General features: G+C 41.8%; 1 pseudogene; it reads left to right on the forward strand.

Annotated features, from left to right (window-relative positions):
• Positions 1-1,790: 1,790 nt before the first annotated feature.
• LOC101423458 (protein tyrosine phosphatase domain-containing protein 1-like) lies at positions 1,791-4,187 on the forward strand (annotated as a pseudogene).
• Positions 4,188-12,380: the final 8,193 nt, after the last annotated feature.

A 12,380-nucleotide genomic window follows, 5' to 3' on the forward strand; every position in this document is an offset into this window, starting at 1 on the left:
ACATGGACTTCTTGCCAGGTTCCAGATCCATCTATTGATTCCCCATCTAGTCTGCTTCACCACTACTAGGTATATACCCAGAAGAACTGATAGTAGATCCTTGAGCAGACATCTACATACTGATGTTTCATAGTGGCATTGTTCACAATTGCCAAAAGACGGAAACAACCCAAGGTATCCCTCAACTGACGAATGGATAAACAAATTGAAGAATATACATACAATAAAATATCGTTCAGCTATAAAAAAGGAATGGGGTCATGATTCATGTGATAACATGGATGAATCTTAAAGACAACTGTTTTTTAAGCTGTGAATCTTCCCACATCATGAAGCATATGACAATATAAATAAACATGGAGGACATTATGTTAAATGGAGCAAGCCAGACACAAAAAGACAAACATTGTATGACTTAGTTTTTATGAACTAAATATGATTAGCAAAGTTATGGAGTTAATAGCTAGAATATAGGTCACCAGAAGATAGAATGAGGCTAAAGAATAGAAAGCTGAGGCTTAATCTGTGCAGAATGGGAAAAAAGGTTGTTTGTAAAGGTTTTGAAATAGATAGAAATGTCAAAAGAACATGATAGTGTTTGTAATTAGCAGCACTAGTACTTAGATATAATAGTGGTTGAAAGGGAAACTCTAAGGCCGTGTGTATCATTAGAAGGAAAGCTAAACAATGATTTATGGGACTGTACAGCATAGCAAATAGTCTTGTGGAAAATGAGTATGGCTAACAGTGCATATAAAAGAAGTTTCTCTCTGAAACAGAACAAATATATGCTAATGTTACAAGTTGTTAATAATGGGGTGAAATTGGGGTAAAAATAGAGCCAAACAAACTATGGACTGTAGAGTATAGCAATATATTAATATTCTTCCATCAATGGCAAAAAGGAAGTATGCTAAGTGAAAGAAACTAAACACAAAGTATGACATGTTGTTTGACTCAATCTATACAAAATGTAGATAGAAATAAATTTATAGAGACAAGAATAGATCAGCAGTTATGTATGACAATGGAAAGATAGAGAGATTGAGAGGGGACTACTAGGGGTTGGGGGTAATGAAAATGTTCTAATATTGATATTGATTGCAGTGATGAATGCACATCTCTGTGATTATTCCAAATGCCATTGATTGTACACCTTAGATGGACTGTAGGGTTTACATTTAAATATAATTGATATTTTTAAAATGGGTAGCCAGAATTTGGACTTTATTTGGTGGGAGAACAGGAATTTGGAAGCTGCTGTAATTTTCAGTTTTTGATCTCAAGGATACAATACCTTCATAGTCTCTTTTCTCTTCGGGAAGGAGGATAAGGGGATAAAGAGGTAAGAAATCAAAAGAGTATTCCTTTGGAAATACATAAAGCATTTCTCAAATATCCCACCTGGAGGAGATGCTACAGACCATTATGTTAGCATTTATTTAGTAGTGCTTATAGCAGTATGCTTTAGTTTTTATCCAGTAATGAGTAGTAAGAGGATGGCCTGAGGTGCCATCTTAGTTTGCAAGAGCTGCTATGGCAAATACCCAACGTGGTTTTGACTTAACAACAGGTATTTATTGGCTTACAGTTTTGAGGCTAGAAGAAGTCCAAGATCAAAATATTAGCAAAGCACGAGAAATCTGGGAAAGAAAGAAGCTGAAATCAATGAAACCAGGAAGAGAAGGGAGAGAGGCCAGAAACACCAAGGATTGCCAGCAGCCAGTCTTTGGGAGAAAGCAATACCTGATGTCTTGATTTGGACATTTTCTTGGCCTCAAAATAATACCATGGCTATGGGTGTCTTGCCACAAAATGAGCAATCATATTCCACTTTGGTGAATAACAGTGAGTATGCTGCAAGTGTGGAAGGAAATTTCAGGATGCCAAACACAAAAGTTGAGGAACATTTATAACATGTCATTCCTGGACATGTGGCATGTCCCATAGCATGTGGTGGTGAGGCCTGCAAGTATGAGAACCCAGCCTGCTGAAGCAAGCAGGAGCAAGCATTAAGGGGGTTTACTCGTCTTGGGTAACTGATCATATACTCTCCATGACTCACCATCCACTGAGCTCATTGAAAAGTACCATATAACCAAGCAGTTCCAATGCTGTGGCATAAAACAGTAATTAACCTTCAACATCCTGGTGAGCACTCTAGCTGTGGGAACCAGATGGAACAAGAAGTGGCTTCATCTACCTTCCTAAAACTTTCATGGAGACTGGCATTGATTTCCACAATTTCAAGTGAAAGGATTCTACACCAGCATCTCTCACTACCATCTTAGATATGGTGAAGATGATGACTTTTTCCTTACATGAAGGAAGAATAGCTATCCACTGTCATGCAGGACTTGGTCAAACAAGTGTTTCAATAGCATGTTATTTATTTTTTGCCACCAGAATGACTGCTGATCAAGCAATTTTATTCATGAGTACCAAGTAGCCCAATTCCATACAATCTAGATGACAAGTAATGTGTGTAAGGGAATTTACACAATTTCTGATTACTCTTTGCAGTGTATTTTCTAGCTGCCATCCGAAAGCACATGCCATCACCTTAGCTCAATATCTATTCACCGCATCATCTGCTTCATGATTATGAGGCCCAACTTCTGAAACACATGTGCCACAAATTATTTACTTAATTTGCTAATTGCCTCTAGACTTAGCTGAGAATAGACCAGTGGTGAAGGAGGAAGTGTTAGAAGTATCTGACTTTTCTGCTGAAATTGAAAAGACAGTTTCTGAGATGGTCACAATGCACCCGGACAAAGAGTTAATGAGGGGAAGCGGATGTAGCTAACGTGATAGGGCTTCTGCCTACAATATGGGAGGACCCAGGTTTGATCCCTGGGCCCCCTGATAAAAAAAGAAAAGAAAAAAGAGAAAGTGTGCCTGCACTGCAAGCTGAGTACCCATGCAGCAAACCAAGTGCCTGCGCAGTGAGTCAGTGCCCACGCAAGTGAGTCACACAGCAAGATGATGACGCAGCAATAGAAAGCCAAAGGGGAGAGTCAAGGTGAAGTACAGTAGAGACCAGGAACTGAGGTGCCACAAGTGACAGAGAACCTCTCTCCACATCAGAGGTCCCCAGGACCACTGACTCATTTGAAAAGGCAACTCAGCTATAGTAACTCAGATTGAAAGAGAGCTGAGTTACCTCTGGAGCAAAGGGAGGTGCCATGGACATTGCCTGGTCACATCTTGTTTTGTCATAACTTCAAGCAGCAGAACATAAGCCATTGTTACATTTTATGGTCTCCATGGCTAGAATTAAATAAAGAAGCTCCAGTACACAGTACATTTTTTTTTCTGGAATGAGGCCATGTTTGGAGGCTTGGAAGGACTCAAAGTTGATAGATCACCACTTTTCAGTAGGAGAATTATTACAAAGGAAGTACAGTGGAGTAGAACCTTTTCTTCAGGCATTTCAGGCTTATACAACTCTGGTGAGTCCACTACACCCACCTTTTCAAATATCCATAAGGAACCAGACCATTGTCATTAGTAAGTGGACCACCTTCGGTGGGAAATCCATGGCAATTGAGGTCAGGAGTCCATCGTGGAAGATGGTGGAACTTGCTGCCACCCCCTGGCCTATCGCTCTTCTCCTAAATCAAAATTCTCTACAGGACATGAAAACCAAGAGAGCAAAAATCCAGTAGCTCCTCATGCTGCTTTGCAATCCGAAATGAAGGCTGAAATGAGGAGAATCATGGCAGCCAAAGCACCAACAAATTTAAATGACTTTGTAGAAAAGAAGGAAGGTAGAAATGTAAAGAACTAAATTCCCAGGGTGGAGCTTTGGAAAGAGTATGATCCTGTGCAGTTTGATGTGGTCTTGGGTAGAACAACTGAAAAAGCTTGTGATAACCAAAGAGGATAGCACTATGTTGGTTAACAGGCATGTGGATGCCACAGAAGCACTATTTACGTTAGGGAAGGGACAGCAGCAGACTGTTCTTTGTAGTTTATATTGCATAGTAAACCTGCAACTGATTCCTGTGGATGTAAAGGAAGCTTTCCTTACCCATGCCATTAAAGCTCTCATTAAGGTTGATTTTGATTTTGACAATGGGCCAATAGTTCACAATATCCTGAAGAAAATATTTAAACACATACTGGAAGAAAAGAGAAAAATGACAAAAGACAGTCCTAAGCCTGACTTTGATTCAAGCTGACTTTCCTGTCACAATGCATATTTCAAACCTGAACATCCATGTAACAATTGTGTTCATATGAGCATGCTTTGAAGTTTGTTGAGCTACTTTTTCTCATAGCCCTTTACTGAGAATCCTGTTGGTTTATTCTGAGAATGATTGTTCCAGTTTGGCACTAAGATTTATTTCAAAATATCTTTGAGCTACATATTTCAAGTGTAAAAAATTCCATAAAGTTGGTGCCACTATATTTGATTGATTTAACTGGTTTAATAATATTGTATTAACATTTTAAGTAAGATGTTTATATCCTTACTCCTGTTGACAGTTATATGGATTAAGACCCACCCTCATTCAGTTGGGCCATGCCTTAACTAAAAATAACATCTTTAAGATGTTTTATTTACAATGGATTGACACAGAAATGCAAATTTAAAACGTGTTTGGGAAAGCAGATGTGACTCAGGCTATTGCGCATTTGCCTCCCATGTGGGAGGCCCCAGGTTTGGTTCCCAGTACCTCCTGGAGAAGGTGAGTGGGCAGTGAACAGACAGACAAGAAAACCATCAGTGGAGGAGGGGGGGATTAAAAATAAATAAATCTTTAAAAATAAAAAAATATTTGTTGGGTTACCTAATTCAATCTACCACAGGTATTAAATGGTATCTTTCCTGTTTTTTATATTTGACAACTAAATACCACAGTTGAGAACAAAAATGTGATTTTGGAAGGCTCTATCACAAAGATGGGTGATATCACCCATATTTTCCTCTTATTTCCAATGTCAAGTAATTTCTTTCATTAGCAAAAGTGCGGTCACCCCTCGGGCTGAAGTGTGGTTTGCTGGCCTGGCGGGGGAGCGGCCGCGGTAGGCCTAATTCCGATGCCCCCATAATAGGGTGGCTGGTCGGACTCACCACCACCCCTGAAGGGAGCTCGGCATGGGCGCAGAGTGCCCTCGGGTCTCCCCTTCTCGGCAGCCGTGCTTCCGCGGCCGCCCCTCCTCCCGGATGGCGCCACACGATGCCTGTGGGGCGGCACCCTTCTTCTTCTTTCTCCCTACGCAGGCGCAGGGCGGAAAATTCCAGTCTGCCCTTTTCCCCTCCCCCGACAGCAGCAACAGCCAGGCGTGGGCGGAAAAATCCAGTCTGCCCTTTTCCCTCCCCCCGACAGCAGCAACAGCCAGGCGTGGGCGGGAAACTCAAGTCTGCCCTCTACCCCAGCAACAGCAGCCACCAATCACTAAGCCCTGCCACTTCCCCCAGCAACAGCAGCAGCCAATCCCTAATCACCACCCCTCCCCCGTCCAGTACCTCCCACTGACCTTTCGCCGGCAACCAATCAGAACAGGGCGTGGCTTCGACCAATCAGCCTTCCCCAGCCCCTATAAAACTGTTGCCTCTCCCTCAATAAAGTGGACTTGTGTGTTTACCTTGTCTCCACGGTAGTTCTTCTGCCGTGCGCCCTCCAGTCCTGAGAGCCCCTGACAAGGGCCTGGCCTCCCTTGTCCCCAGTTGGTCGCCTGCTTCTCCAGGTGACCCCCTCGTCGCCGGCTTCGCCGGGCGACCCCATCAGCCGTACCACACAACCCCTGTGAGACCGACCCCTCGTCTGCTGCCGGACCGACCCCTCGTCCCAAGTGGGACCGACCCCTTGTCCCAAGCGGGACCGACCGCTCGTCCAGAGCTGGACCGACCCCTCGTCTGCAGCCAGACCCCACCTCTACCGACCGAGCAAACCGTCGCACAAAAGTATATTCCTTTTCCTATATACATTACTCTCTGATGTGAAGAAATGGACAGGAAAGAAATAATGAAACTGAAGGAAGGAGTAATAATTAGAAACACTTCCATGTGTCAAACACTGTTCTCGTTACATTACTTATACTGGGAATTTTATTCTCCTAATAGCCCTTTGAAATAGATACCATTAATATCCTCATTTAACAGATCAGAAGAAGTGTCATTGAGAGGTTAAATAACTTGCTCAAAGCCACATAGCTAATAAATAGTAGAGCTGGACATCTGGCCTCCAGAGTCAAGACTCTTAATCACAATGAGGGGTAGCCCTACATCCCGCCTTTTGGCACAGTGAGGATACGTAGATACTGTGGAAATTGACTGAGAGTTAAACCACCTTGTCAGTGCCTGGTAAGAGGGCTGCTCATAAAATATATGAGAATATGCTTTTTAAGAAGGAATAGATGAAGAAGGGTTAAAGATCTAGGAGGGGAAATGACAGATGAAACAGTGCTCTGGAGAAGGTGACATAAGATAAGGCTTCTGGGAGGATGGATGTGGCTCAAGCAGTTGAGCACCCACCTCCCACATGGGAGATCCCAGATTCCTGGTTCCTCCTAAAGAAGACAAACAAAGAGCAGACATTGAGCAAAAACAATGAGGAGACCATGAGCAAAAAAGCAATGAGCAGGACAATGAGCAAACAATGAATAGATGATGAGCAAAAACAAATGAGCGCTGAGCACCCACCTCCCACATGGGAGGTCCCAGGTTCAGTTCCCAGTGCCTCCTAGGAAACAGACATACAATGAGCAGACAATAAGCAAAACACAATGAGCAGACAATGAGTAGATGAGTACAATGAGCAAAAACAATGAGCAAACAAATTAGAGGGCCATTTTTGGGTGTGGGAGGGAAGATAAGGCTTCCAAGCCTACATGAAAGGATTATCTTTAACCATGGAAAAGGACAAAAGAAAAGGATGCAAGTAACTTTTATACATGTTGGGAACTGTGATGTTTAATTTCATATATCAACTTGGCTAGGTTATGATGTCCAGTTATTTGATCAAGCAAGCACCATCCTGATTGCTAATGTGAGGCAGACAGTTTATTATCTCTAAAGTTAATTACATCTGGGAAGCGGACTTGGCCCAGTGGTTAGGGCGTCCGCCTACCACATGGGAGGTCCGTGGTTCAAACCCCGGGCCTCCTTGACCCGTGTGGAGCTGGCCCATGCACAGCGCTGATGCATGCAAGGAGTGCCGTGCCACGCAGGGGTGTCCCCCGCATAGGGGAGCCCCATGAGCAAGGAGTGCACCCCATAAGGAGAGCAGCCCAGCGCGACAGAAAGTGCAGCCTGCCTAAGAATGGCACTGCCCACACGGAGAGCTGACACAAGATGATGCAACAAAAAGAAACACAAAATAAAAAAGAAACACAGATTCCCATGCTGCTGACAACAACAGAAGCGGACAAAAATGACAACGCAGCAAATAGACACAGAGAACAGACAACGGGGGGCAGGGGGAGGGAGAGAAATAAATAAATAAATAAATCTTTTAAAAATGAAAATAAAAAAATAAAGTTAATTACATCTACAGTCAGCAAAGATTTCCCTCAGCAATGTAGTGAGTCTCCTCATCCAATCAGAGATCTTAAAAGACAGAACTGAAGATTACAGAATCAGAAAGAAGAATTTCTACCTCAAGTTCATTCACCAGCTTCCCATGGGCAATATGGACTTGACAAATTTCAGAATCACCTTTATCAGACTTTCCAACTTGTAACCTGCCCTCCTGAGTTCAAACTTGCCAACTGCATACTCACTTGCATCAATTCTTCATAATATTATATATATATTATGCATATTAATACATAATTTTGGTTCTGTTTCTCCAGAGAGCCTTAACTCGTACATATTTTGGTACCAGGAGTGGGGTGCTGCTATTGTAAATACCTAAAAATATAGAAGTGGCCTTGGAATCAGGTAATGGGTAGAGGGAGGCTAGAAGAATGTTGAGAAGCTTGATAGAGAAAGCCTTGACTGCTGTGAAGAGAGCTGTAGAGAAAGTTTCTATAGTCTTATGGAATGCATATATAGTCACAAGCAGAGAATGTTGGTAGAAATACTGATGTTAAATGTACTTCTGGTGAGGCCTTAGAAGCAAATGATGGATATGTTATTGGAAACTAGAAGAAAGATTATTCCTGTTATAAGATGGGAGAGAACTTAGAGAAATTGTGTTCTGATGTCAGATGGAAGAGAGAAATTGAGAACCATGAACTTGGATATTTGGTTTAGAATTCCAAGCAAAATGTGGAAGGCACAGCCTGGCTTCTCCTTGCTACATATAGTAAAATGAGAGATGACTGAGGATTTAAATTAAGTACGAAAGAACCAGCAACTGGTGATTTGGAAAATTCTGAACTTATCCAGGTAGTGCAGTCTGACACCAGGACCAAAAATGTCTTTCTCAAGGCCCTCCCTGAGCTCCCAGCATGAGTATCCAGAGAATGGGGCTACACATGAGGGTGTGACTGAACAAACCCTTTCTAAAAATGGGGTGGCTGAAGATGGATCTAGTCAACCAGCTCAGAGGAAGTTAAGATTGAAGAAGCAATTATCCAGGAATGATCTATGAAAAATCCTTTTGTCTAATGGTTTGGACCCCTTGAATTGCATAGATTATAAAAGTTTTTTGAAAATTCTGTGTGAGCAGGAGAACTGCCAACCTGAACTGAAAGGAACAGCTGGGACAAAATGAAGGAAAAATTACTTCTAGGGCAACCATGGAAGCAGGGATCTGGGCAAATGAGATTTCCTTTCAGATAGGGTGGGGTTTCCACCCTGACATTTGGAAAGGGAGGACCCAGTGTTTTGAGATCTCACACCTTCTGCCTGGTGAGTGTGACTTCCATCCTAGTGATCAGAGAGAGAGTTGGGCCAATGCCCCAGATTCAGGGAAAACGTAGTCACTGCCCAAAGGATCAATCCACAGATAACCCTCAGACCTTGGCAGCTAATGCAGTTTTTCTTGCTTGGTTTCAGACTTGCTTGGGACTCATAACCCTTGTTTTCCTTCCAATTTCACCTTCTAGAATGGTAATGTCTAATTTATGCCTACCCTACCATTTTATTTTGGAAGCAGATTGCTTGCTTTCTAGTTTTCACAGGTCCACAAGAAGAAATTACTTAAGGCTTTGGGGATATTGGGATGGAGTGAATGTATTTTACATGTGAGAAGAACATGTCTTTTGGGGTTCCAAAGGGAAAATTATTAAAGAATGAATCATGTGTACCACAAAAGACATGTTCAAGTATTAATCCACATTCCTGTAAATATGAACCAATTTGTAAATAGGACCTTTGAAGATGTCATCGTTAGTTAAGGGGATGGACTCATTTGTGAATAGGATCTTCAAAGATCCCATTTAGATGAGGCCAAATTGAATCAGCGTGTGCCTTAATCCATATGACTGGAATCCTCATAAGCAGCAGAAATTTGGATGTGTCAGTCAGAGAAAACCACAGGAGGGGACCAAGAAGACATCACCATGTGATAGAAGCAGAGATGCAAGCCAAGGAACCTCAAGAATTGCAGCAAACCAATGCCAGAACACTGCAGACATTGGGAGAAAGCATGGCCTGTCATGACCTTGATTTTGGATTTATAGCTTCCAAAACCATGTGACCATAAATCCCTGCTGCTTAAGCGGACCCATTTTGTGGTATTTGTCATAGCAGCCTGTTTTAGTTTCCTAAGCTACTTTAGCATTTACCATGAAATGGGTTGGTTTAAACCATGGGAATTGATTAGCTTAGTTTTGAGGCTGTAAAAATGTCCAAATCAAAGCATTATCAAAGTGATGTTTCCTCCTCCAATGACAGGAATCCTGGACTCCTGTCACATGACAAGGCACGAGGCAGCACCTCCTGATCTCTTCCATCTCTTCTGAGTTCCGTTTCAGCTCCTTGCTTCCTGTGAAATTTTTTTCTGTCTGAATTTCATTCTCTTCTAAAGGATTCCAGTAATAGCATTAAGACCCAGTGGTTAGGGCATCCACCTACCACATGGGAGGTCCGCGGTTCAAACCCCGGGCCTCCTTGACCCGTGTGGGGCTGGCCCATGCGCAGTGCTGATGCGTGCAAGGAGTGCCCTGCCACGCAGGAGTGTCCCCCACGTAGGGGAGCCCCACACGCAAGGAGTGCACCCAGTAAGGAGAGCGTGAAAGAAATTGCAGCCTGCCCAGGAATGGCACTGCCCACATGGAGAGCTGACACAACAAGATGACGCAACAAAGAGAAACACAGATTCCCGTGCCGCTGACAACAGCAGAAGCAGACAAAGAAGACGCAGCAAATAGACACAGAGAACAGACAACCAAATAAATCTTTAAAAAAAAACCACAAAGACCCATCCTGACTGAGGTACGTCTCATCTTAACTGAAATAGCATCATCAAAAGGTCCTGTTTACAATAGGCTTACGCCCACAGGAATGGATGAGATTTAAGAACATGTTTTTCCAGGGTATGTATAGCTTCAAACCACCACATAGCCTTGGTAGACTGAGACAGGAACTAAGGTGGTTCACACTCATGACATCAGTTAGCTCTATGAAATAGGAGGCAGAACCTGTGCTGAAAGGGGAAACTCGGGAGTGGTTTTTCTACTTAGAGAGTGTGATGACTGTTTAAAATTTCCACGTATTTGCTAAACAGTTTTGGCAGCACCAGAGGAAGGACCAACTAGATAGTTTTCGGGTCACACTGCAAAATGAAAATTAGGGTCCCTTATTCCAAAAAAATTAAGAATTTCAAGATAGCAAAAAGTAGAGTATTAAAGGAAACATAGGGCCCTATGTAATAGTGCAGGTCACATGCCCATGAACCCAGGTTGATCACACAGGTCACAGGTAAAATGATTCCATAAATCTAAGCTGGCATCAGCTTGAATTTACATGTTAAGATTTTTTATTCATTCTGGTATTTCTAAAAAAATCTCTCTCCATAAGGAAAAAGAACAGAGACAGGTGGTTACTAACTCCCTTTAATCACAGGCCATTGTCCATCTATTTATTTTGGGCTGAATAAAACATTTTAGTCTCTCTTTTTCATAGTGGAAATGCTGTTGATTTTATTTGTGATCAACTCTTGTTTACTATCCCAAAGTCTTTTGCTAGATTGCTCCATAATATTATCAGATAAATTGTCAGCTTAAAAAGTGACTATATTTCTTAAAACAGATGACAATTTTTAATAGGAAAAAAAAAGTATTTCATTTCACAAGGTTAGAGATTACCATTATATTTGTTGGCCAAAGGGGTGCTAATGCAAAGTACCAGAAACCTGTTGGATTTTATAAAGGGTATTTATTTAGGGTAAAAGTTTACAGTCACAAGGCCCTACTTAATGAGCCCATCTCAAGGTTACTTTTCTCACCAAAATCTGTTACCACTCATTGAAGCAAGATGGTTGCTGATCTCTGCAAGGGTTCAGCCTGCCTCTCTCTCTTAAGGCTCCACGGGCTCAGCTTCTTCCAATCTCAGTTGTAGGCTGGAGGGCCCTCATTTCTTTCCTGGCTGTTCAGGGCTCTGGTCTTTCCAGCTGCAATCTATGAGGCGAATAGCTCATCTCTCTCCAGGGCTCCAGGATCAATTTCTCTCCCTTGCCGTGTCTATGGAGCTCTCTCTACTCCTGTGTATCTCTTATTCTGGGTTCTCCTTGAGTGAATGTCCATTCATGTAGCCCACAAAGCGGGGGGGGGGGGCTGTTACACTCTACTGGTGGGGTGGAATTAAAGCCCTAATCTTAACATAATTTAATCAAAGTTATCTCAGCTGAATCTAATACAATCAAAGGGTATCAAGCCCAGAGGAACAGACCCGTTTACAAACATAATCTCTTTTTAGAATTCATAAATAATATCAAACTGATAAAACCAGGGGAAAATAAAGTTATTTCTCTGAAGGAATTTTGAAGGTGACCAATTTCTTATAATAATGTTAAGGGTGAATGACTTTGTCGTATTATATAAAACATATAGCAGTTTTCTAATTAAATGTTAATTTCAGATAATTGACATTTTATCAAGGTGTTTTATTCCAACATAAATCTCACTTTCTTCACAAAAAAATAAATTTTTTTTCTTTAGTTGGAAATATTTGTTATAGAACTTAATGACAATCAAATATTTGTTTAAATACCTGAGCAGCCTGATTTGTGTATATAACTCCTAAAATCATTTTTGTTGCCCATGAATTCTCACAACACTGAGTGTGCCTGCTGGTTATGTTTTCAAAAATATTTGTATTATCAGACTAACTGAAACTATTCTAACTATGTTTGTAGAGATTTTGCAGCAGCAAGAATGCACCTGAAGAAACATTTTCAAAATAAATAGAATTTAAAGATAAAAAGAATCAGGTGGCATCTCTAGCCCTCTCCCCTGCCTTAGGAAACTGTGATAGTATA

This window comes from Dasypus novemcinctus, chromosome 4 (genome assembly GCF_030445035.2).
Source record: "Dasypus novemcinctus isolate mDasNov1 chromosome 4, mDasNov1.1.hap2, whole genome shotgun sequence".
Lineage (NCBI taxonomy): Eukaryota > Metazoa > Chordata > Mammalia > Cingulata > Dasypodidae > Dasypus > Dasypus novemcinctus.